This window comes from Heterodontus francisci, chromosome 18 (assembly GCF_036365525.1).
Source record: "Heterodontus francisci isolate sHetFra1 chromosome 18, sHetFra1.hap1, whole genome shotgun sequence".
NCBI classification, from domain to species: Eukaryota; Metazoa; Chordata; class Chondrichthyes; order Heterodontiformes; family Heterodontidae; genus Heterodontus; species Heterodontus francisci.
The window spans coordinates 81289830-81317718 of NC_090388.1; positions in this window are offsets into that span (position 1 = coordinate 81289830).

Here is a 27889-nt window from a genome sequence, read left to right on the forward strand (position 1 = left end):
TTTATGAGTTAAATGCCCTTATTTAATGGGCAGGAATGTTTTCTCAGGCCGAACAAGCTTACTGGCCGAAATGACTGGCCATCCCTGAATTCCCACCACTCTCCATGAAGCCCACCCCCTCCCCTCTCCACAACGTCAGACTTATCGGATATCTGTTCCCCAGCAGCTTTCCTACTTGCTGAGCTGCTGAAGTCTTTTACCTGGACCTCTTCTGAGCCACTTAAGACTATTTCCCTATCAGACAAATATGATTCCAGATAACTATATGGGTTTTGTTAAATTTTGTCACATAGCTTATTTATATTTCTATGCTTCTGACACATGCAATCTCACCATTAAAATACAAATACATCTTATAGCTTACGATGCGCAACTGACACATTAACTACTGCTAACAGAAACATTCTCTGTCTGCCTGAATTCTTCCCTAAACTTCCTTAATTCAATTTCAGTAGGTATATTTATAGTGGTAATGAGTCAGGAGCATTTATACTGTGACAGAATTATTACTGGATACTATAACATTACAGTATTTGGAAATGAAGCAACTAGAAATCAGTGAGTTACCATGCTGCACCAAACAATTTTCCTGCAGCATGAATCTTTTGTGCTGTTCTCGAGCTGAGGTAACTGTAGGTTGGCAGCAATATATCCTCAATTTACTCCAAACTTTTGTGCTTCTATCTCTACTAGCGAAAAGTCAGTGCTGGACCTCCATGTACTAATAGCAAGAATCACAGACCCAATCTCAAATCCCTGTGTATTAGCAAATTCCCATGTGCTAAGAGAGGTAAAATTATGCAAGGTCAGGTGATGAGTGAAGAGTTTATTTAGTGGTAGAAGATGTGTGTTAGCATGAATGCATTGACTTACTTCAGGCAATCTTGTGAGGTCATTGAAATTTTTACAGCACTGAATGGCAATTATCAGGGTGGGGAAGTCTCAATTTTAAAATTATCATCCTTGTTTTCAAATCACTCCATGTCTCAGCCCTCACTATCTCTGTAACTTCCTCCAGCCCCCAACCCCTCTGCAAAACCTGTGTTCCCCAATTCTGGTCACTTTGAGCATCTCCAATTTTAATTGTTCCACCATTGGTGGCTGTGCCTTCAGCTGCCAAGGCTTAAGCTCTGGATTCCATTCCTAAACCTCTCTGACTCTCTACCTCTCTTTCCTCCTTAAAAACAGTCCTGAAAATCTACCTTCATCTATCCGAACATCTTCTTCAACAGTGACAAATATTCAAAAGTAGTCCATTGGCTGTAAAGTGCTTTGAGACTTCCAATGGTCATGAAAAGCGCACATAAATGCAAGTCTTTTCTTCCTTCTTTCTTTATATGGCTCGTGTCAAATATTGCTTTATAACTCTCCTGTGCAATGCCTTGGGTCATTTTTATTACACTAAAGGCACTATGTAAGTGAAAGTAGTTGTTGTTGTGGAGGTTGCACTGACTGCCTTCCTCCAGTGAACCTGCAGCACCCTCTTATGGGGCTTACTGGCTGCAATGTCCATCAGATGGTCACTTCTTGCCTTTATTTCCACCAGCAGTGCCTCCACAGGTGCATCTGAAAACCTTGATTCTCTTGTTACTGCTGCCATTTACAAGGCAGCTGCTCCCTCAGCCAACTTGCTGTCTGGAGCTATAGGTGCAAGGCCCCCTTTTAACTGGCTGCAACCAGAAAAGGGAGGTTTTCAAGCCTCCAAGCCATCTTGCTTGGCTAATAAGGGTTCGAGGGGAAATAGTGACTGGTTTGCAACAGTTTCACATTGGCAGGTATAAGGACCACACTGCTACAACACACCATTGAGAGGAGAATTAAAGCTGTAATGTCATCCGGGTCGAAATCCATCATTTTCATGACTACACCTCAGCGAGTGCAGACTTACATCATCAATCCAAATAAACTTTAGGATGGAAATTAAAAGGTGATGTAAAAACCACGTAAACTCTCTAAATCCGAAATCCCAAATCTTATCAATAAATCTGCCTAAGTCAAAAGATGAGGTGCTGAGGTGCTGTCTTTCCAGTTTATACTGAGGTTCATTGTAACAGTGGAGGAGGCAGAGGGCAGAATGGTCAGAGTGGGAATGGAGCACAAAGCTAAAATGACAGGTGACCGGAAACTCAGTTACACTTGTAGACTGATCAGAGGTGTTCAACAAAGCAATCACCCAATCTACTTTTGGTCTCTCCAGGGTAGAGGAGACCACATTGTCAGCAGCGAATACAGTATACTAAATTGAAAGAAGTACAAGTAAAAATTGTTTCACCTGAAAGGAGGGTTTGGGGCCTTTGTCGGACAACGAGAAAGGAGGAGGTAAAAGGGCACTTGCACTTGCATGGAAAGGTGCCAACAGAAGGGGAGAGGGTGTTGGAGATGATTGAAACATAGAAAATAGGAGCAGGAGTAGGCCATTTGGCCCTTCGAGCCTGCTCCGCCATTCATTATGATCATGGCTGACTATCCAACTCAGTAACCTGTTCCCGCTTTCCCTCCATATCAAACAAAGAACAAAGAACAAAGATAATTACAGCACAGGAACAGGCCCTTCGGCCCTCCAAGCCTGCGCCGATCCAGATCCTCTCTCTAAACATGTCGCCTATTTTCTAAGCTTCTGTATCTCTTTTCTTCCTGCCCATTCATGTATCTGTCTCGATACATCTTAAAAGACTCCATCGTGCCCGCATCTACCACCTCCGCTGGCAATGCGTTCCAGGTGCCCACCACCCTCTGCGTAAAGAACTTTCCACGCATATCCCCCCTAAACTTTTCCCCTTTCACTTTGAACTCGTGTCCTCTAGTAATTGAAACCCCCACTCTGGGAAAAAGCTTCTTGCTATCCACCCTGTCTATACCTCTCATGATTTTGTACACCTCAATCAGGTCCCCCCTCAACCTCCGTCTTTCTAATGAAAATAATCCTAATCTACTCAACCTCTCTTCATAGCTAGCGCCCTCCATACCAGGCAACATCCTGGTGAACCTCCTCTGCACCCTTTCCAAAGCATCCACATCCTTTTGATAATGTGGCGACCAGAACTGTACGCAGTATTCCAAATGTGGCCGAACCAAAGTCCTATACAACTGTAACATGACCTGCCAACTCTTGTACTCAATGCCCCGTCCGATGAAGGAAAGCATGCCATATGCCTTCTTGACCACTCTATTTACCTGCGTTGCCACCTTCAGGGAACAGTGGACCTGAACACCCAAATCTCTCTGGACATCAATTTTCCCCAGGACTTTTCCATTTACTGTATAGTTCATTCTTGAATTAGATCTTCCAAAATGCATCACCTCGCATTTGCCCTGATTGAACTCCATCTGCCATTTCTCTGCCCAACTCTCCAATCTATCTATATTCTGCTGTATTCTCTGACAGTCCCCTTCACTATCTGCTACTCCACCAATCTTAGTGTCGTCTGCAAATTTGCTAATCAGTCCACCTATACTTTCCTCCAAATCATTAATGTATATCACAAACAACAGTGGTCCCAGCACGGATCCCTGTGGAACACCACTGGTCACACGTCTCCATTTTGAGAAACTCCCTTCTACTGCTACTCTCTGTCTCCTGTTGCCCAGCCAGTTCTTTATCCATCTAGCTAGTACACCTTGGACCCCAAGCGCCTTCACTTTCTCCATCAACCTGCCATGGGGAACCTTATCAAACGCCTTACTGAAGTCCATGTATATGACATCGACAGCCCTTCCGTCATCAATCAACTTTGTCACTTCCTCAAAGAATTCTATTAAGTTGGTAAGACATGACCTTCCCTGCACAAAACCATGTTGCCTATCACTGATGAGCCCATTTTCTTCCAAATGGGAATAGATCCTATCCCTCAGTATCTTCTCCAGCAGCTTCCCTACCACTGACGTCAGGCTCACCGGTCTATAATTACCTGGATTATCCCTGCTACCCTTCTTAAACAAGGGGACAACATTAGCAATTCTCCAGTCCTCCGGGACCTCACCCGTGTTTAAGGATGCTGCAAAGATATCTGTTAAGGCCCCAGCTATTTCCTCTCTCGCTTCCCTCAATAACCTGGGATAGATCCCATCCGGACCTGGGGACTTGTCCACCTTAATGCCCTTTAGAATACCCAACACTTCCTCCCTCCTTATGCCGACTTGACCTAGAGTAATCAAACATCTGTTCCTAACCTCAACATCCGTCATGTCCCTCTCCTCGGTGAATACCGATGCAAAGTATTCGTTTAGAATCTCACCCATTTTCTCTGAGTCCAAGCATAACATTCCTCCTTTGTCCTTTAGTGGGCCAATCCTTTCTCTAGATACCCTCTTTCTCCTTATATATGAATAAAAGGCTTTGGGATTTTCCTTAACCCTGTTTGCTAAAGATATTTCATGACCCCTTTTAGCCCTCTTAATTCCTCATTTCAGATTGGTCCTACATTCCCGATATTCTTTCAAAGCTTCGTCTTTCATCAGCCGCCTAGACCTTATGTATGCTTCCTTTTTCCTCTTAGCTAGTCTCACAATTTCACCTGTCATCCATGGTTCCCTAATCTTGCCATTTCTATCCCTCATTTTCACAGGAACATGTCTCTCCTGCACGCTAATCAACCTCTCTTTAAAAGCCTCCCACATATCACATGTGGATTTACCTTCAAACAGCTGCTCCCAATCTACATTTCCCAGCTCCTGCCGAATTTTGGTATAGTTGGCCTTCCCCCAATTTAGCACTCTTCCTTTAGGACCACTCTCGTCTTTGTCCATGAGTATTTTAAAGCTTACGGAATTGTGATCACTATTCCCAAAGTAGTCCCCTACTGAAACTTCAACAACCTGGCCGGGCTCATTCCCCAACACCAGGTCCAGTATGGCCCCTTCCCGAGTTGGACTATTTACATACTGCTCTAGAAAACCCTCCTGGATGCTCCTTACAAATTCTGCTCCATCTGGACCTCTAACATTAAGCGAATCCCAGTCAATGTTGGGAAAATTAAAATCTCCTATCACCACCACCCTGTTGCTCCTACATCTTTCCATAATCTGTTTACATATTTGTACCTCTATCTCACGCTCGCTGTTGGGAGGCCTGTAGTACAGCCCCAACATTGTTACCGCACCCTTCCTATTTCTGAGTTCTGTCCATATTGCCTCACTGCTCGAGTCCTCCATAGTGCCCTCCTTCAGCACAGCTGTGATATCCTCTTTGACCAGTAATGCAACTCCTCCACCCCTTTTACCTCCCTCTCTATCCCGCCTGAAGCATCGATATCCTGGGATATTTAGTTGCCAATCATGCCCTTCCCTCAACCAAGTCTCAGTAATAGCAATAACATCATACTCCCAGGTACTAATCCAAGCCCTAAGTTCATCTGCCTTACTAACTACACTTCTTGCATTAAAACAAATGCACCTCAGACCACCAGTCCCTTTATATTCATCATCTGCTCCCTGCCTGCTCTTCCCCTTAGTCACACTGACTTCATTATCTAGTTTCTTACAGGCTTTTGTTACTACCTCCTCACTGTCAACTGACCTCAATTGGTTCCCATCCCCCTGCCACATTAGTTTAAACCCTCCCCAACAGCGTTAGCAAAAGCACCTCCAAGGACATTGGTTCCAGTCCAGCCCAGGTGTAGACCGTCCAATTTGTAATAGTCCCACCTCCCCCAGAACCGGTCCCAATGTCCCAAAAATCTGAACCCCTCCTTTCTTTGATCCCTTTCGCCCCAAGAGCTATATCTAATTCTTTCTTGAAAACATACAATGTTTTGGCCTCAACTGCTTTCTGTGGTAGCGAATTCCATAGGTTCACCACTCTCTGGGTGAAGAAATTTCTCCTCATCTCAGTCCTGAAAGGTTTACCCCATATCCTTAGACTATGACCCCTGGTTCTGGACTCCCCCTCCATCGGGAACATCCTTCCTGCATCTACCCTGTCAAGTCCTGTTAGAATTTTATAGGTTTCTATGAGATCCCCCCTCACTCTTCTGAACTCCAGCGAATATAATCCTAACCAACTCAATCTCTCCTCATGCATCAGTCCTGCCATCCCAGGAATCAGTCTGGTAAACCTTTGCTGCACTCCCTCTATAGCAAGAACATTGAGGAGTGGACGAAGGTGTCATGAAGGGAGCAGTCCCTTCAGAAGAATGAAAGGGGAGGGAAAGATGTTTTTTGCTGGTGGCATCACATGGAGGTGGTTGAAATGATGGAGGATGATCTGTTGACAATGGATGCTGGTGGAGTGGAGGACAAGGGAAACCCTATCGTGGTTCTGGGAGGGAGAGGAATGGATGGAAACAGAAGTGTGTGAAATACAACAGAAATGATCAAAGTTCCTGTCAACAAAATTGAAGGGGAATCCTCAGTTTAGGAAAAAGGAAGAAATATTGGAAACACTGGTATGGAAGATGACATCATCGAACAGATAGAAATGGGGAAACTGGAAAACCGTAATAGAGTTCTTACAGGAAGCAGAGTGGGAGGCAGTGTAGTCAAGGTAGCTGTGTGAGACAATAGGGGGAATTTTATGCTCTCCCCCAAGGCAGGTTTGGAGGTGGAGAGAGCATAGAATCGGGTGGAATGGTGGCGAGGGGCGGGGGGGGCGGGGGTGGGGTTCCTCTGCCAAAATTTAGTCCAGGGCGGGAAGGGCAGTGAATGGCCTTCCTGCCCCGCCATCAATTGAGGCTCTTAACTGGACAATTAATCCCCAATTAAGGGCCTCATCCTGCCACCGCCAGAATTAGCCATGCAGCAGGCGGCCCTATTTCTGCACAGGAAGCACGGCACGAGAAACCATGCAGGCTGCTTCCAGGCTCCAGTGGGAGGTGGTTGCTCGTTAAAAGACAGTGCCCAAATGAGGGACCTGACTTTGGGAAGTGGGGGAGCCCACTGAAAGCCACCCTCCTGCCCTTGCTAGCAACCCCCCCTACACCCCAGTCCCCCATGACCCCCACCCTGCAAGACCCCTCCCACCTTGACCTACCTGTATCCTGGATCAACTGCCACTCCTGAGCCTCCAGAATGTGCTCCACCGGCAGCACCCACCAGCACTGTTGTGGCACTGCTCAGTTGAAGAACTGCTGGTCTCTGATTGGTCGTCAGCTCTCCAAGAGTGGGACTTCCAGCGATGGGGTCCTTGATCCTGTTAAGGCCCACCACTGTGCAGTTAAGTGCCTGATTGGCACTAGATTCAGCAGGCCTTCCAGAGAAGAGGCAATGCGGGGTTCTTGGCATCGCTTTTTCCCGACATCAAGACCCCTGTCGCAAGCATAAAATCCCGGCCAACGGGTTTATAACAGATATTAGTCAATAGACTATCCCCAGAAATGGAGACAGAGAAGTCGAGGAAGAGAAGAGGCAGAGATAAGCCATGTGAAGGCGAGGTAAGGGTGAAGGTTGGAAACAAAGGTGATGAAATTTTCCAATTCGGGGCAAAAGCAGGGAACAGCACTGATTCAGTCATCATTGTACTGGGTAAAGAGGTTAGGGTGGGGACCCAAGTAGGACTGGAACAAAGGATATTCCACATATCCCACCAAAAGGCAGGCGATGTCTTTAAGGGTTCCCAAAAATGGTAGCTACCCTTAACAGCTCTTGGATACCAAGACCCCTCTGGATCCTACTTCATCTTTAATTGACTATTACCCCATCATTTCTTCCAACCTCACCCTTTGCTGTATTTTCATTATCCCTTCCGACCTCGAGTGATCAGTGCTCAGTAAGATCCTCAGATTCATCCCCTTATGCCCCAACCTCAATGAATTTCAAGTTCAGCATGATGCCAAACTACACTGGGAAGACCAAACCCAGATTGGGTGATCGTTTTGTGGAATACCTCCCTTTGGTCCACATGTATGCTTCCGAGCTTCCAATCACCTGTCTTTTAATTCCTTGCCCATTTTGCACTCTGACCTCTCTGACCTCGGCCTCCGACATAAGCTCAAGGAACAACACCTCATCTTTCAGTAGGCACTTTACAGCCTTCTGGACTCAACATTGAGTTCAACAATTTAAGATTATATCCTTTCCCACCATTTTTTTGGTTCATAATAATTCCCAGCACCATGGACACTATGGGCCTAATGGCCTCCTTCTGTGCTGTAAATTGCAATGATTTCTATGATTCTGCTATTCTCATTTACAGCCTCTCTCGACACATTTTTCTTTTCTTTACTTGTCCCACTACCTTTTGTCCTCCACTATCAGCCCTTTTGTAATTTAAACTCTTCTGCCTTCCACCCTATCACAGGCATTCCCTTTTATCTCACCCACTGACCCCACTTCCTTGCCTCTGTGCTTGTTTAAAACACGTTGCATCTCTGGGCTGAATTTTATGAGCACGTTGCTAATCGCGGCGGCGCGCTTTGAAGTTGGTGGTCTGCCGGTGCGGTGCGGCCGCTGCTGAGCTCCCGCGATATTTCGTGTGGAGGCTCATTTAACTGGAGGGGGTGGAGCGGCCACCCCCAATGGCGTGGAGGGGGCAGCTGCTCAGTCCCCCACAATGGCATCCAGTGCTACCACACAGGAGCGGCACCATTTTTTAAGAACCTCATGCCCTTACAAGGAATTTGCATTTTTAAAGGGAAAACGATGAAAGGTCACAATAAAAAAACAAGCGAGGCTCCTCTTCTTCCCCGCCCCCGCCCCCGTCCCCCAATGATATGGAAAGGTTTCATTTTCCCTCTCCCTCATTTACCTCCTGAAAACAATGCTTTGCCGGTCCCGACCTTTCACTACCAAACTTAAAGATCTTTACCCTTCAACCCCTTCCCACCATCCCCTCAGCCAATGGAATCAGTTTTCTCCGCTCCCCCCATCCCAACCTGAACATTACACTCCTCCCCCCTCCCCACCAGTGTCGCGCCTTGGTTCTGCAAACAGGGATCCGAAGGCACGAGATTTCCAGCCACTGGCCGGAATATCGCCGTGGGACGGCCATGTAAGCATTTGAATTAATTTTATTATGCAGCGTAAAATGCAGCGAGGCCTTCTCGGCATGGGGGTGGAGGCAGGCCTCTCCCAGAAGTATTTTCTGAGCCCTACCACCACAACCCCTGACGCTGGAGGGCTAGTAAAATTCAGCCCTCTATCTTTGCCCAGAAGGATATCAAGCTGAAATGTTAAACTCTGTTTCTCTCACAACAGATGCTGCCTGACCTGCTATTTCAAGCATTTTCTGTATTTATTTCATACTTCCAGAGTCTGCAGTATATTGCTTTTCTTCTAGAAATGAACCCTCATGTTTGGTTTGCTTTTTTATGCTCTTATTAACCTGTGTCACTACTTTTAGTGAATTGTGTATTTATACTCCCAGACCCCTTTGCTCCCCTACCCATTTAGATTCTTATTTTCCAAGGAATGTGCAATCTCCTTATTTTTCTTACCAAAATGTAATACATCACACTTATCTATGTTGAAATTCATTTGTCAATTATATGCCCATACTGCAAGTTTATTAACTTCTTGTAATTTATTGCAGTCCTCCTCAGTATTGAATATTCCCCGTAAATTGGGGTCATCCACAAATTTATAAATTGCATTTCAGATTCCAAAACCTAAATCATTATTATATATTGTGAACAACAATGTTCCCAACACTGATCCTTGTGGGACCCCACTTTCAGCCTTCTGCCACTCTGAATAGCTATCCCTTTGCCTCAACTCTCTGCTTTCTGTCTTGCAGTCAGCTAGCTATCCATTCTGCTATTTGCCCCTGACTCTGCATTCTCTGACCTTATGCATTAATTTGTTATGTTGCACCTTATGAAAGGCCTTTTGGAAATCTAGATAAATTAAATCACTGCATTACCCTTATCCACACACTCTGTTACCTCCTCAAAGAATTCAGTGGTGTTGGTTCAGCAAGATTTTCCCTCTTTGATTTCTAGATGTTTTTCTATTTTCTCTTTTGTAGTATAAGGTTATCAAAGGGTTAATCTTGAGAGAATGTAAAGATTACCACTGACCAGTATGAGGTAAGAGATCAGAGATCATGTGGAAGAGACTCGAGAACCATTGCCCCCCTCAAATCTAAATTATGGGACATAATCACTGACCAACGCAAGCAAATGGATCGTTGGGTGGAACACTACCTAGAACTGTACTCCAGGGAAAATGTTGTCACTGAGACCGCCCTCAATGCAGCCCAGTCTCTGCCAGTCATGGATGAGCTGGACATACAGCCAACAAAATCGGAACTGTGTGATGCCATTGATTCTCTAGCCAGCGGAAAAGCCCCTGGGAAGGACGGCATTACCCCTGAAATCATCAAGAGTGCCAAGCCTGCTATACTTTCAGCACTGTACGAGCTGCTTTGCCTGTGCTGGGACGAGGGAGCAGTACCACAGGACGTGCGCAATGCCAATATCATCACCCTCTATAAGAACAAAGGTGACCATGGAGACTGCAACAACTACCGTGGAATCTCCCTGCTCAGCATAGTGGGTAAAGTCTTCACTCGAGTCGCTTTAAACAGGCTCCAGAAGCTGGCTGAGCGTGTCTACCCTGAGGCACAGTGTGGCTTTCGAGCAGAGAGATCCACCATTGACATGCTGTTCTCCCTTCAACAGCTACAGGAGAAATGCCGTGAACAACAGATGCCCCTCTACGTTGCTTTCATTGATCTCACCAAAGCCTTTGACCTTGTCAGCAGATGTGGTCTCTTCAGACTACTAGAAAAGATTGGATGCCCACCAAAGCTACTAAGTATCATCACCTCATTCCATGACAATACGAAAGGCACAATTCAGCATAGCGGCGCCTCATCAGATCCCTTTCCTATCCTGAGTGGCGTGCAACAGGGCTGTGTTCTCGCACCTACACTGTTTGGGATCTTCTTCTCCCTGCTGCTCTCTCATGTGTTCAAGTCTTCAGAAGAACGAATTTTCCTCCACACAAGGTCAGGTGGCAGGTTGTTCAACCTTGCCCGTCTTTGAGCGAAGACCAAAGTACGGAAAGTCATCATCAGGGAATTCCTCTTTGCTGACAATGCTGCATTAACATCTCACACTGAAGAGTGTCTGCAGAGACTCATCGACAGGTTTGCGGCTGCCTGCACCGAATTTGGCCTAACCATCAGCCTCAAGAAAACGAACATCATGGGACAGGACTTCACAAATGCCCCATCCATAAATATCGGCGACCACACTCTGGAAGTGGTTCAAGAGTTCACCTACTTAGGCTCAACTATCACCAGTAACCTGTCTCTAGATGCAGAAATCAACAAGCGCATGGGAAAGGCATCCACTGCTATGTCCAGACTGGCCATGAGAGTGTGTGAAAATGGCGCACTGACACAGAACACAAAAGTCCAAGTGTATCAAGCCTGTGTCCTCAGTACCTTGCTCTACGGCAGCGAGGCCTGGACAACATACGTCAGCCAAGAGCGACGTCTCAAATCATTCCACTTCGCTGCCTCCAGAGAATCCTTGGCACCAGGCGGCTGGACCGTATCTCCAACAGTGAAGTCCTTGAGGCGGCCAACATCCCCAGCTGAAACACCCTACTAAGCCAGCGGCGCCTGAGATGACTTGGCCATGTGAGCCGCATGGAAGATGGGAGGAAGCCCAAGGACACATTTTACAGCGAGCTCGTCACTGGTATCAGACCCACCGACCGTCCTTGTCTCCACTTTAAAGACGTTTGCAAATGCGACATGAAGACCTCTGACATTGATCACAAGTCGTGGGAGTCAGTTGCCAGCGATCGCCAGAGCTGGCGGGCAACCATAAAGGCGGGGCTAAAGTGTGGCGAGTCGAAGAGACTTAGCAGTTGGCAGGAAAAAAGTCAGAAGTGCAAGGAGAGAGCCAACTGCGTAACAGCCCTGTCAACCAATTTTATCTGCAGCACCTGTGGAAGAGTCTGCCACTCTAGAATTGGCCTTTATAGCCACTCCAGGCACTGCTTCATAAACCACTGACCACCTCCAGGCGCTTACCCATTGTCTCTCGAGACAAGGAGGCCAAAGTGAAGATAATAAAGATTAATGTTTAAACACTACAGCCTAAGAACCTCTAACCTCTGGCTAGACTCTATACAGTAGCAGCATAAAGAACTAAATATGTAACATCCTTTAGTAGAGATTCCATTATTTTTCCTTCCACTGATGTTAAGCGACTGGTATTATGATCCTGTAGTTTTTTGCTTTCTTGGGAAGAATGTGTTGTGCCTTTAAGGCTGGAAAAAGAGCCGTACTGCTTTAAGGCAGCAAGCTCTAAAGACTGAGTCAAAGAATGCATTCTCATTACCTTGGATACAGCCACTCGGACTGAGTATCAAGAGATACATTTGTTACAATTTAATTTTGAACTGGCTTATAGTGCAAACAGCCTCTTCTAACAGAGGACACAGATAGACAGCTGTGTGTTAGCACCTGAAAGATGAGCTCTCAGCCCATTTAAACTGAAGGAAGAGAATTTAGTCTGTTTATTTATTATTCTCTCCCAAAATTTTAAAAAGTCAAGCCAAAACAGAGATCTCTGATAATTTAAACTGAAGGAAGGGAAGTTAGACTGTGATAATCTTTTGTCCCTCAAAAGCCATTTTGATTCTATTGAAAGTGGTTGCAATTTGTTGATCTGCTGTGGTCATCGCTGGAAGAAAGAGGAGTTTGAAATTTCGGGTGTTGGACTGTTTTCCTTTCCTCATCAGATCCTGGAAGATTGCGCGTGGACTTTAATCAAAGGATTGTTCGTCGGTAAGTGTAAAATTGCAAGGACTCTAATTTTTTCTATTTTAAATGTTGTTTATATCTTCGTAGTGTTTAAGAATTTAGTTTTTCGAATTAAACAGTTAATTTGTTGATCTCAAGACACCTGGTTTGGTTAACCTCATTTGGGGGTTACTAGATGGTAAAATCTGGCTGGATCTTTCTTTAATTTGGAAAGTTTAAAATGATATGTCATTTTATGTGGAGGGACGGGATTGAATTAACAGTGCAATTAGAATTGTATTTTTTTGATTGGGTGCTCTGATTGGAGTGGTTCTTCATAACACTGGTCTATAGTTTCCTAAACATGTTCTATCTCTCTTCTTAAATAGGGGTATAATGTTAGCTATCCACAAGTTGTCTGGCACTACACCTTTTTCTAATGAATTATTAAATATGTGTAATAGTGCCTCTGCTATCTCTTCTCTAGATTCTTTTAAAATGCTCAAATGTAACCATCTGGACCAAGGGTTTTATTCTCTTTGAGTTTGATTAGTTTATTAAATATTTCTCAATTTTATTTTAAATGCAGTTATATCATTTCTAATCTCATCTTCTGATGTCACATCCATCTGTTCTGTCTCCCTGATAAATACAGAAGCTAAGTAATAATTTAATATTTCTGCCATTTTGCTATCACTGCTGTGGTTTTATCTTGTCAATCACTTAGTCGCCCTATACCCAACCTGACTTTGCTTTTTTTTTATCTATATGCCTATAGAATATTTTACAGTTTTGTATTATGTTCCTTTATCATTTATTTTCCTACTCTTCTTCACCTTCCTAATTTTCCCTTATGCCTTTGTTCACTTACGGTGACTCATCACTTTTTAGTTTGTTCTTGTATTTTAGTGGAATATATTTTTCCTGGACTCCACTGAACATCATACAAAATGTAGAATCATAGAATTTTAGAATAGTGACAGTGTAGAAGGAGGCCATTCAGCCCATCATGCATGTGCCAGCTGTCTGCAAGAGCAATTCAGCTAGTCCCACTTCCACGCCTTTTCCCCATAGCACTGTATTTTTTTCCCCTTCAGGTGCTTATCCAATTCCTTTTGGAAGCCACCATTGAATCAGCCTCCACCACACTCTCAGGCAGTGCATTCCACATCCTAACCACTTGCTAAGTAAAAAAGTTTTTCCTCAATGTTAACTTTGGTTCTTTTGCCAATCACTTTAAATCTGAGCCCTCTGGTTCTCAACCCTTCCACTAATGGGAACAGTTTCTCTGTATCACTCTAGATCCTTTATAATCTTGAACACTCCTATCAAATCACCTCTCAATCTTCTCTTCTCTAAGGAGAACAAAACCAGCATCTTCAATTTATTCGCATAACTGAAGTCCCTCATCCCTGGGATCATTCTCATAAATCCTTTCTACAGGGTGCCCAGAATTGGACACAATATCCCAGTTGAGGCTGAACCAGTGTTTTCTAAATGTTCATCATAACTTCCTTGATTTGTACTTTATTCATCTATTTATAAAGCTGATGATTCCATATGCATTTTTTAACCATTTTCCCAATCTTCCCTGCCAGTCCAATGATTTTTGTACATATCACCCCCAGGTCTCTCTGTTCCTGAACTCCATTTAGAATTGCATGCTTTAGCTTATATTGCCTGTCCTTGTTATTCCTACCAAAATGTATCAGTTCTCACTTCTCACAGAAGCACAGAATAATACAGTGCAGAAGAGGCACTTCAGCCCATCAAGTCTGCACCGATGCATTAAAGACACCTGACCTGTCTACCTAATCCCATTTGCCAGCACTTGGCCCATAGCCTTGAATGTTATGACGTGCCAAGTGCTCATCCAGGTACTTTTTAAAGGATGTGAGGCAACCTGCCTCTACCATCCTCCCAGGCAGGGCATTCCAGACCATCACCACCCTCTGGGTAAAAAAGTTCTTCCTCAAATCCCCCTTAAACCTCCCGCCCCTCACCTTAAACTTGTGACCCCTCGTAACTGACCCTTCAACTAAGGGGAACAGCTGCTCCCTATCCACCCTGTCCATGCCCCTCATAATCTTGTACACCTCGATCAGGTCACCCCTCAGTCTTCTCTGCTCCACCGTAAACAACCCAAACCTATCCAACCTCTGTTCATAGCTTAAATATTCCATCCCAGGCAACATCCTGGTGGATCGCCTCTGCAACCCCTCCAATGCAATCACATCCTTCCTATAATGTGGCGACCGGAATTACACACAGTACTCCAGCTGTGGCCTTACCAAAGTTCTGTACAACTCCAACATGACCTCCCTGCTTTTGTAATCTATGCCTCGATTGATAAAGGCAAGTGTCCCATATGCCTTTTCACCACCCTATTGACCTGCCTTTCTGCCTTCAGAGATCTATGGACAAATACACCAAGGTCCCTTTGTTCCTTGGGACTTCCCAGTGTCAGGCCATTCATTGAATACTTCCGTGTCACATTACTCCTTCCAAAGTGTATCACCTCACCCTTTACAGGGTTAAATTCCATCTGCCACTTTTCTGCCCATTTGACCATCCCGTCTATATCTTCCTGTAACCTAAGACACTCCACTTCACTGTTAACCACTTGGCCAATCTTTGTGTCATCCACGAACTTACTGATCCTACCCCCCACATAGTCATCTATGTCATTTATATAAATGACAAACAATAGGGGACCCAGCACAAATCCCTGTGGTACGCCACTGGACACTGGCTTCCAGTCACTAAAACAGCGGTCTGTCATCACTCTCTGTCTCCTACAGCTAAGCCAATTTTGAATCCACCTTATCAAGTTACCTTGTATCCCATGTGCATTTGCTTTCTTGATAAGTCTCCCATGTGGGACCTTGTCAAAGGCTTTGCTGAAATCCATGTAAACTACATCAACTGCACTACCCTCATCTACACACCTGGTCACATGCTCAAAAAATTCAATCAAATTTGTTAGGCATGACCTCCCTCTGACAAAGCCATGCTGACTATTCCTAATCAAATTTTGCCTCTCCAAGTGGAGATAGATTCCCTCCTTCAGAATTTTCTCCAATAGTTTCCCTACCACTGACGTGAGACTCACTGGTCTGTAGTTCCCTGGCTTGTCTCTACAACCCTTCTTAAATAGTGGGACCACATTAGCTGTTCTCCAGTCCTCTGGCACCTCCCCTGTGGCCAGAGAGGAATTAAAAATTAGGGTCAGAGCCCCTGCAATCTCCACCCTCACCTCCCACAGCATCCTGGGACACAAATCGTCCGGACCTGGAGATTTGTCTACTTTTAAGCCTTCCAAAACCTCCAATACCTTGTCACTCCCTATGACAATTTGCTCAAGAACCTCACAGTCTCACTGTCTAAGTTCCATATCTACATCTCATTCTCTTGGGTGAAGACAGATGTGAAGTATTCGTTCAACACCCTACCAATGTCCTCTGGCTCCACCCACAAATTTCCCCCTTGGTCCCTAATGGGTCCTACTCTTTCCCTGGTTATCCTCTTCCCATTGATATACTTATCGAATATCTTGGGATTTTCCCTACTTTTACCAGCCAGAGCTTTCTCATATCCCCTCTTTGCTCTCCTAATTGCTTTCTTAAGCTCCATCCTACACTTTCTGTATTCCACTAATGCTTCCATTGATTCGCTCTCCTTGTATCTGCTAAAAGCCTCTCTGCATTAAATTTCATCTGAGATGTGTCTGCCCATTCCACCAGCCTATCTATGCCGTCCTGAGGTCTACTACTATCTTCCTCACATTTCACAATATGGCCAAGCTTTGTGACATCTGCTAATTTTGAAATTGTGCCCTGTACACCCACACCTAGGTCATTAAAATAGATCAAGAAAAGCTATCGTCTGAGTACCGACCCCTAGGGAATACCAGTCTGAGAAACAACTGCTCACCACTACTCTCTGTTTCCTGCCACTCAGCCAAATTCACATCCATGTTGTCACTGTCCCTTTTATTCCATGGGCAAGTCTAATATGTGGCACTTTTGGAAGTCCATGTATACCATATCAACTCTACTACCCTCATCAACCCTGTCTGTTACCTCATCAAAATACTCAATCAAGTTAGTTAAAATGATTTGCCTTTAACAAATCAGTGCTGGCTTTCCTTAATTAAGCCACCTTTGTCCAAGTGACTGTTAATTTTGTCCTGGATTATCATTTCTAAAAGCTTTCCCAACGCCCAGGTTAAACTGACTGGCCTGTAGTTGTTGCATTTATCCTTACAACCTTTTTTGAACAGTTGCTATACTCCAGTCCTCTGGAACCACCCCATATCTAAAGAGGATTAGAAAATTATGGCCAGTACCTCCGCAATTTCCACCCGTACTTCCCTCAGTGTCCTCGGATGTATCCCATTCACTCCTGGTGACCTGACAACTTTAAGTACAGTCAGCCCTTCTAGTACCAAACCTTTATTGATGTTTAGCCTATCCAGTATCTCAACTATCTCCTCTTCGACTTTAACTTTGGCAGCACCTTCATCCTTGTGTTATGAGCGACCGCTCCAGTCAAAGACCCCAATCAAAATATCCAATTCTGATTGTGGTGGGACCAATGCACTGTTAATTCAATCTCGTCGCTCCACAGATCGGCTAACATATCATTTGAAACGTTCCAAATTAAAGAAAGACCTAACCAAATTGTACCATCCATTAACCCCCGAATGAGACTAACCAAACCAGGTGTCTTTAAATCAATAAATTAACTCTTTCTTTAGAAGAACTAAATTCTTAAACACTATGAAGATATAAACAACATTTAAAATAGAAAAAAATTAGAGTCCTTGCAAATTTACACTCCAATGTTGCTCGAAGTCCTCACAGAATGTTGCTTTCCTTCTCCAGTGAATTTCAACAATTAATGACTTGCAAATATTTTCAATGGAATCAAGCTGACTTTAGAGCTCTCGAGAGATAAAAGATTGTCACAGTCTAATTCCCCTTTCTTCAATTTAAATTACCAGAGATCTCTGTTTTGGCTTGACTTTTCCTTAGAATTTTGAGAAATAATAATCAACAGACTAAAATCCTATTCCTTCAGTTTAAATGATTAAGAACTCTTCTTCCAGGTGCCAACATGTCTGCATGTCTCTGTCTGAAAAAACTGTCTTCAACTCAAAGCCAGTTCAAAACTGAATTGTAACAAATGTATTACATGAAACTCACTCCCAGTGGCTATATCTATGGTAACGAGAATGCACCCTTTGAATCGCAGTCTCCAAATGGCTGTTTCCAACGGCAACCGAAAATGAACCTTTCTATAACTTCTGAGGCTTGCTGGTTCTTAAAGCAATACTGATCCCCAGCAAACCTTAAAGGCAAACATCATATTCCCCGGAGAAAAAAAACTACAGGACCATGACACCTCCACCCCTAGCGGGATGAAACACCTTTCCTGAAATGCGTTTCATTACAATGGGTAAAAAAAAATCAAAGCGATTCCTGACAACGCAGCCGGAGGCTGCGCCAAGGTGCGCACATGCACAGACGGACTCCTGCTCTCTGCGTGTGCACTGCGTTCCGACTTGCCAGGACTGGTTCGCGCATGCGCCGATGACATCATCGCGTGATGTATGCATCTTCGGGCAACTCGCCTGGTCGGCCTCTGCGCATGCGCTTTGCGCGTACAGCAATGCAACGCCAATGATATTCACGCATGTGTCAAGCTCCGTTCCCCCATCTCCCGCCCGCCCACCCCGCTGCTCTCTCCGGCCGCTCCGCTTTTTCCACTCTCTCTGCTCCCTCCCATCCCCGGCTTGCTTGCTCGCCCCCTCCCCGGCCCACTCCCCTTACCTCCGTCACTGGCCTGCTCCGCTCCCCACCACCCCCAGCCCGCTCCACTACCCCCCCCATCCCCGGCCCGCTCCACTCCGCTCCCATCCCCAGCCCGCTCGCTCGCTCGCACTCTCCCTCTGGCCATTGTGTGCTGCCATGTGTTTAGGTTAGGTTGCCTTCGTGTGATTATTTGTGCAGCGCCATCTTTCGTCCTGGCAGCTGCCTGAAGTCGCAGACTGTGATGTTTTAGTGGCACATGCTGCATTTGCGCATGTGTCACTACAGCGCCACCTAGTGGTAGCGTTGTCAGCAAACACAGCCAAAAAAATACAAATTGAAAAAACACCAACATTTTTTTTTCACACGTTTACAGATATATACATTTCTAAAAGAAATATTTAGACTACAGCAACAAGTTCCACCAGAACAGTTCGGCTTTAAATTTTCAAAAGGTTGTTCCAATTAACCCATTTTATATTTCCAAGCGTAGTCTTCCAATTGTTTCCTGTTTTCTTGCCAAGTGTCTCTATTGTTCATCACCTCAGCCAGGTGAGCTGCACAGCTAGAAGCACTGACCACTACTGGGTTCACTATTCTCTGAGAAGTTTCCCGAGTACCCCTTAACCTCTGTGGCCTCATTTGACACTGGAAAACCCTGTCCGGTGTAACAGAAGCTGATTTTTTCTTACCCTGGGGTGTCAAAGGAATTTGACAGTATCCTTCCAACACATCTACCTCTTTAAGACACATTTTGTTGCCCACTCTATCGTTACAGTCCTTTAAAATGAGAATTTGGGTAGGAGTCTGCCTTCTTTACCACAATGACTTTTCTAGAGTCTATGCAAGTTTGAGCCGACCCACCAGGTTCAGTCATCAAGACCATCTGCGACTTCCAGCCATCCTAACTAGGTTCATTTAAGCTGCCCTTCAGCATACATTGTAACTCTGCTTCCACTTGGGCTTGTCTGTCTGGATCTAAGCAACAAGGATGTCCTTTAAAATGAATGGTTCCCGCTATACCCACATCATGCGTGGCTAAGGTTGTACATCCTGGCTTATCCCTACAAACTTTTTGAAACGTTGTGAAAACCTTGGTTAAGACTTCACACTGTTTTGCCTTTAAGTGTAAAAGCCCATTGTTTAATTTTCCTCGCCATTCTGCATTCATTAATGGGATTGTTGGAGGTTCAATCTGAGAATTTCCTAGGTCTGCTTCTGTCTCATCCTCACTATCCTTTTCCTTCTCAACAGTCCTGATTACCTGACATACCTGTACTGGCTTATTCTCCTCCCTGCGGTAATATTGTTTGAGCAAATTAATGTGACACAAACTGTTCTTCATCAGGCGATCAGGGGTGTCAGTCAAGTAATCTACCTTACCCACTCTTTTGATCACTCTATATGGACCACTGATTCATGCTTTCACTGGTTCTCCCTGTGATGGTACTTTTACCCCCAACAATGGATCCTGTTCAGCCATTGCTCGGGTAACTACTCACGCAGGAAATATTCATGGAACTTGCTCCTGTAATTGCTCCATTTCCTTAATTTCACATGGTTCCTCTGTAGCTATAGGAGAAACTGATATTTTTGATCCTGCCAAATCATTTCCTCGGAGTAGATCAATTCCCTTTACTGGTAAACTGTGGACAACACCTACAGTTACTACCCCAGTTATTAAGTCACTCTCTAGGCAAACTTTATACAAAGGTATGGGTATACACACCCCGCCGATTCCATTTACTAAAACTTTAGCATTCAAGGCGCTCTCTGATGGAAACCTCATATCTTTCCCCAGCAAGAGTGTTTGGGTCACTCCTGTATCCCTGAGTATAATGATAGGTCTTCCTGCCTCACTTAAAAGATATGGAGTTACTCTCCCATTTAACAAAAAATCATTATAACTCTCAGGTATTTTTATTCTTAACCTCTACACTCCTCTTAGTTTTAGTATCTGGTTTCACATTCACAGCTGTCGTTAAAGCTATAGCCTGGTCTGTTATACTCTCAGTCAGAGCTTTTTCCTCTGCACTAGCTTTGCGTACTACAACAAGTCCTATGGGTTTACCTCACAATTTCCAGCACTCTGAATGAAGATGACCCATTTTGTAGCAATGATAACACTTTGGCTTGCAAACCTCACTTTTACCCTCAGCACCTTCCTTTCTGACCTGAGGAGGTCATCCTGGGGCATTCCCATCTGTTCCTTCTTATCCACGGCTACTTGCCTTCCTTTCACTCTCCCACTTTCTATCCTTCTCAGGTTTATGGGGGTGACGGACAAAATAGGTTGGCTTATTCACAAGCTCAAAATCATCAGCAATCTCTGCTGCTTGCCTAGCTTTCAAAACTTTCAGGTTATCTATATGAGTTCTCACTACTGAAGGAATGGCGTTTTTAAACTCTTCTAAGGGAATTAATTCTCGAAGGTTCTCATATGTGGTTTCTATCTTTAATGCCCGTATCCAACCGTCAAAATTAATTTGCTTCACCCTCTCAAATTCTAAATATGTCTGCCCAGTCAATCTCTGTGAGTTTCTAAACTTCTGACGGTAAGCTTCAGAGACTAACTCATATGCAGCGAGAATAGCCATTTTTGCCATCTCATAATCTGCAGAAGCCTCTTCAGAAAGCATGGCATAAGCTTCATGAGCTCTGCCTACCAGCCTGCCCTGCATGAGCAATGTCCAGCTTTCTTTCAGCCATTTCATCTGTTTGACTATTTTTTCAAAAGATAGGAAAGATGCCTTTACGTCCCTTTCCTCGAACATAGAAAGAGCCTGTATAAATTTAAACAACTTCTTGCTGGGTCCTGATCTAAATTCGGATTCTTCCTGACCCGAATTTTCCCTGGATTTAAGACTACCCCTTTGTCTTAGTTCCATCTCTTTTAACCTAAATTCCTTCTCTTCTCTTTCACTTTCTTTCCAAAATGCTCTCTCTTTCTTCCTTTCCTCCAATTCAAGTTTTCATATTGCTATTGCTTTTTCTTTTTCCTGCTGAAGCTCCAGTTTTTCATTTCTAACTGAATCCTAGCCAATTCTACCGCATCACTCTCAGACCACAACCTTCATGTCTTTCATATTCTCTTTCTTGTTCCTCGTATTGCCCTTTATCTCTATTATCATCATCATTATCCTCTTCTACTAATTCCAGATGTTTGGCTATCAATCCAATTATCTCTGCTTTTTTGGCACCTGATTTCAATTCCAACCCAAATTTTGCTGCCAATTCTTTAAATTTGTTATCAAGTCACTCAGGCAAGCATTCTGCTTTCCCAAAAACTCTGCTACAACCACTAATGCCATAACAATGGTATAGATTGTACCTTATTATACAAGAGACCTGGTTCTTTTAATTTCTTTGCAATTGGTGTCAGATTTAGATGCCAACAATCAAGTTTCTAATTGATAAGATCCCAGACTCAACCGCAATTAATATGATGCAAAACGCAAGACCTCAATTTAAAATATGTTATCCCAGAGACGAGTAATTACTATGATTCCAAATGTGAGCCCTAAAAATTTGTCTGATTCTGATCCCAGAAGCGAGCCATCGAATTAAACTCAATTCAACTGTGAGCGAACCCCCAATTAAGATATGATTCAAATCCAGAAACCCAATTAATATGTGATTCAAATCTTGAGCAAGCCCCCAAGTAATATGTTTTTCAAATCCCAGGATGAGCCCCATATAAATATGTTATGACCGACCACTCCTGTCAAAGCCACCAATCAAAATATCCGATTCTGAGTGTGGTGGGACCAACGCACTGTTAATTCAATCCCGTCGCTCCACAGATCAGCTAACATATCATTTAAAACTTTCCAAATTAAAGAAAGACCCAACCAAATTGTACCATCTATTAACCCCCAAATGAGGCTAATCAAACCAGCTGTCTTTAAATCAATAAATTAACTCTTTCATTAGAAGAACTAAATTCTTAAACACTATGAAGATATAAACAACAGTGACAGCACAGTGGCGCCGTGGTTAGCACCACAGCTCCAGGGACCCGGGTTCAATTCTGGGTACTGCCTGTGCGGAGTTTGCAAGTTCTCCCTGTGACCGCATGGGTTTTCGCCGGGTGCTCTGGTTTCCTCCCACCGCCAAAGATTTGCAGGTGATAGGTAAATTGGCCATTGTAAATTGCCCCTGGTGTAGGCAGGTGGTAGGGAATATGGGATTACTGTCGGGTTAGTATAAATGGGTGGTTCTTGATCGGCACAGACTTGGTGGGCTGAAGGGCCTGTTTCAGTGCTGCAAAATAGAAAAAAATTAGAGTCCTTGCAAATTTACAGTCCAATGCTGCTTGAAGTCCTCAAAGAATGTTGCTTTCCTTCTCCAGCGAATTTCAACAATTAATGACTTGCAAATACTGTCAATGGAATGAAGCAGACTTTAGAGATTTTGAGGGATAAAAGATTGTCACAGTCTAACTTCCCTTTCTTCAACTTAAATTACCAGAGATCTCTGTTTTGGCTTGACTTTTCCTTAGAATTTTGAGAGATAATAATAAACTGACCAAAATCCTATTCCTTCAGTTTAAATGGTTGAGAGCTCTTTTTCCAGGTGCCAACACCAGCTGTGTCTGTATTTCTCTGTCTGAACAAACTGTCTTCAACTCAAAGCCAGTTGAAAATTGAATTGTAACAAATGTTACACTCCCAATGACTATATCTACGGTAACGAGAATGCAACCTTTGAATCATAGTCTCCAAATGGCTGTTTCTAACGGCAACCAAAAATGCACCTTTCTATAACTCCTGAGGCTTGTTGGTTCTTAAAGCAATACTGATCCCCAACAAACCTTAAAGGCAACCTGCATATTCCCTGGACAAAAAAAAACTACAGGACCATGACACTTGGCAAAGATAGATGTAAAGTTTCACTGAGTAGCTCAGCCATGCCCTCTGCTTCCATGCGTAGGTCTCCTTTTTGGTTCCTAATCAGCCCCAGTTCACCTTCAATGATTTGTGCACATATACCCCCGGTCTCTCTTTTCCTGCACCTTTTTTGCTATTTATATGCCTATAGAAGACTTCTGGATTCTCTATTACTTTAGCTGCCAGTCTCTTCTTATACTCTGTCTCTGCTCCTTTTATTTCCTTTTTCACTTGCTATATTCAGCCTGGTTTTCACTTATATTATCAACCTGACATCGAACTTACACACGCTTTTTCTGCTTCATCTTAATCTCTATCTCTTACATTATCGAAGGAGCTCTGCCTTCAGTTGCCCTACCTTTCCCCCTCATGGGAATGTACCCATACTGTAAATGAACTATTTCCCCTTGAAAGGCAGGCAGCCCATTGTTCAATTAATTTTTTGCCTGCCAATCTTTGATTCCAATTTACCTGGAACAGATCCATTCTCAACCCACTGACAATGGCCCTCTTCCAATTAAGTATTTTACTCTCGATTGATATTATGATCACTGTTCTCTAAATGTTCCCCTTCTGACACTTGATCCACTTGACCTCATTCCCCAAACCCAGATCCAGCAATGCCTCCTTCCTCATTGGAACGGACATGTACTGATCAAGAAAATTCTCCTGATCAGAATTCAGAAACTTCTTCCTCTTTCTTTCATTTACAATGGGCTGGATTTTATAAGCTCACCACCGATCTCGGCGGCGAGCTTCAATACTGGTGGTCCGCCCACTCGGACCACATGTTGCGGAATTGCCGCGATATTCATTGCGGCAGCTCATTTAAATAGCTGGGGCAGACTGCCTACCCTGATGACAGGGAAGGGTCAAGTGGTCCATCCCCAGCAATGGCGTCAGCAGCCTTTGTGCAGATGGTGACGACATTTTTAAAGGGCTTTGAGCCCTATCATTACATTTAAATCTTTAAAGGGAAATGAGTTTTAAAATTTAAATTAATTGATCTTGCCCCTCTCCCAACCCCTGCAACAATCATAGATTTAATTCCTTGCCCTCTCTCCCTGCAAAAATACTTACCCTGTGCACCTGACCTTCTCCCCCAAAGTTCACAAACTTTAATCTTCACCCTTTCCCATCCCCATCCCCTACACCAATGAAATGACTCTGATGCCGCTCCACCCACCCCCCGCACTGAAAAACTTACATGCTCCCCCCTCCCCACCAGTGCCCCACCTCAGATTCCCGGGTGGATATCCAAAGGCACACGAGTGCTGGCCGCCAGCACCAATATCGGAGCAGGATGGACGGCAGGAGCAAGTAAGTAATTAATTCATTTATTTGCATTTTTTTAAATATGCAGATTTAGCTCCTATCGCCGAGTGGCGGTTGGGGGCTGGCGCGAGGCCTTGCCACCGCCAGCACTATCGGGCTGGGCCTTCCTGGAATCCTCTGCCAGAGGCATTTTCCGGCACTCCTGCCACGACCATCGACGTCAGTGGGAGGCTGTAAATTCCAGCTCATTAGTACTATTCCAGTCTATATCAGGATAGTTTACGTTTCCCGTTGCCATTCTACATCAATGGGCTGGATTTTACATCCCACCCGATGTTGGGGGTCATGGCGGGGCAGGGTGGGGGGCTGGAAAATGCCTCTGGCAGAGGCCCAACATGAGCCTCAATGCCGGGAAGGCCCAGCACAATATTGTCGGAGGCGGTGAGGCCTCGTGGCAGCCACGCCCGCCACTCGGTGTCGGGAACCAAATTTACATATTTAAATTTATTCAAATAAAGGAATTAATTACTTACCCGCTCCCGCCAAACGTCCTGGAACGATATTGGTGCCGGTGGCCGGCACTCCTATGCCTTCGGATCCCCGTCCAGAGTTCTGAGGCAAAACACTAGTGGGGAGGGCGAGCAGGTAGATTTCTCAGTGTGGGAGTGAGGGGAGTGGGGTCAGTGTAATTTCATTGGTCTAGGGGGTGGTGGGCAGGGGTAAAGTTTAAAGTTGATGAACTTTGGGGGGGGAAGGTCGGGAGCACAAGGTAAGTGTTTTGGGGGCCAGAGAGCAGGTAATTACTTCGATGCTTATTGGGGGGGGGGGGGGAAGGTCAGGATCATTTTATTAAATTTTTCAGAATCGTTATTTAAATTGCAACGTAGGGCTCAAAGCCCTTTAAAATGGTGTCAGAACCTGCACAAAAGCTGCTGACGCCATTGCCAGGGACGGACTGCCCGCCCCTTCCACATCATTGGGGGTGGGGGTCCACCCCAGCCATTTAAATGAGCTGCCACGCTGAATATCGCGGCAGCTCCGCAACATGCAGTCCGCGCAGATGGACCACCATTTTTGATGCTCACCGCCGAGATTGGCGGCGACCTTATAAAACCCAGCCCATGGTTTGCCAATATTGTGGTCCATTTTATTTTCCCAAGTTCTTTTCCCAGATCCTCAAATTAGCTTTCTCCAATCTATTACTCTGGTCTTTGTTTAATTATGTCCTTCCCAGTTATTATCTTAAAGCGTATAATATTATGGTCTCTTTTGCCGACATGTTCCCCTATATTTACTTTCTTATCAGCTATGGTTCATTCTCCATTAATAGATCCAGTAGTGAATCTTCTCTTGTTGGATTTCTAGCATACTGGCTTCGAAACATTGTAGAAAGTCCATTTCCTTATCCTCTTCACCTACCTCTTTTGTCCAATTAATTTGGGGTAGTTGAAATCACCCATGATTATTATTCTATTTTACTCATTTCACTAATTTGTTGGCATATTTCTTCCTCCATCTCCCTTCCACTATTAGATGGGCTGTAGACTGCACTTATTAGTGTGATTACCCTTCATTATCTTTTATCTCTCTCCACGTAGATTCTATTTCTGTCTTACTGATGGCTGTGTCATTTTTTTGTACTGCCATTATGTTATCTTTAATAAGTACAACTACTCCACTTCCCCTTAGTCCCTTCATATCTTTTCTAACTATGTTATACCCTGCTATGTTTAATTTCCAGTCCTGATTTTTCTACAGCTGTGTCTCAGTACCTCCTATTATATCTGGTTCTTTGTAACATAATATTGCCTCCAGGCCTCCTATTTTATTATGGACACTGTGTGTTTTGCTGCACAGACAGTTTAACTCATTTTCAATAGCAGTTCCTCTCATTTTATTCTAACTTCGGTTCTATAACTCTGGCCATTTATATCCTCCCTTAGTTTAGTCTGTCCTACATTTTCCTTTCCTGTTATGTTTATATTTAGGCTTTTTCTTGTAGATCCCTTTACCCCCCACCCCCCGGCTTTATTAAATTTAAATTTCCCAGTATGTCCAGGAGCCATTAATGTGAAAGTGTATCTCACTGGGACAAAGAGCTGAGTGCCTTACTTCCCCTGCAGCCGGATTTGAATTCTGCAGACCTGCACCTCAGGGTACACGATTGGCTGCAGCCATGGAAGGAAGACATCTGGGTGCTTCGGGGCTTTGAAGGCAATAGGAGTCTGGAAGGGACAGCCTCACTGGGAACCCATTGAAAGGGATAATTGAGGTTTGCGAATATTCTGGTGTAGTGAACAGAAAATGTTGAAGGTGCCAGCTGCAGGTGAATATTGGAGGGTATTCCGTTTAATCATAGCCATCTATAGCTCTGTAATTCCAATGGTTTGGGATCATACAGAACTGAAAAGGGTACATAAAATATTTATAACGATGCTATTAGAAATACCAAGTTATACCTATCAAGAAAGGAGAAATATGCTGGGTTTCTCTTCTTTTGGGAGCGTTTCCACTTGTGGGGAAGAGCAAAACTAGAAGCCATCAATATAAAAGAAATCAAATAGTGAATTCAGAAGAAACTTCTTTACCCAGAGTGTGGTGAGAATGTGAAACTCAGCACTATAGGGAGTAGTTGAGGTGAATTGTATAGATGCATTTAATGGGAAGCCAGATAAGTAAATGACGGAGAAGGGAATCGATGGTTTTGCTGATAGAGTTAGATGAGGAAAGATGTGAAGAGGCTTGAGTGGAGCATGGACTGGGCCAAATGTCCTGTTTCGATGCTGTATATTCTCTGTAGTGACACAGAAAGGATAGACAAGGGTAATGCAGTAGACATAATATTTTAGGGTTTAAAAAAGATCTTCAATAAGGTATTGCATAGTAGACATAAGCCGAAGATAAGTCAGAGCATGTAGAGTCAGAGGACAAATAGCAGAATGACTAGCAATCTGGCCAGAAAACAAAAAAAAACAAAGTAGAGGTGACCCCTCCACTCTCTCTAAATTGTCACACTGCTTGTCCAACATTCAGAACTGGACAAGCAGAAGTTTCCTCCAGCTAACGATTGGGAAGACAGAAGGCTTTGTTTTCGGTCCCCGTCATAAACTCAGTTCCCTAGCCACCAACTCCATCCCTCTCCCTGCTAACTGTCTGAGGCTGAACCAGACAGCTCATAACCTTCGTGTCATATTTGACTCCAAGAGGAACTCCCTACCACACATCCACATCATCACTAAGACTGCCTATTTCCACCTCCATAACATCGCCTGACTCCA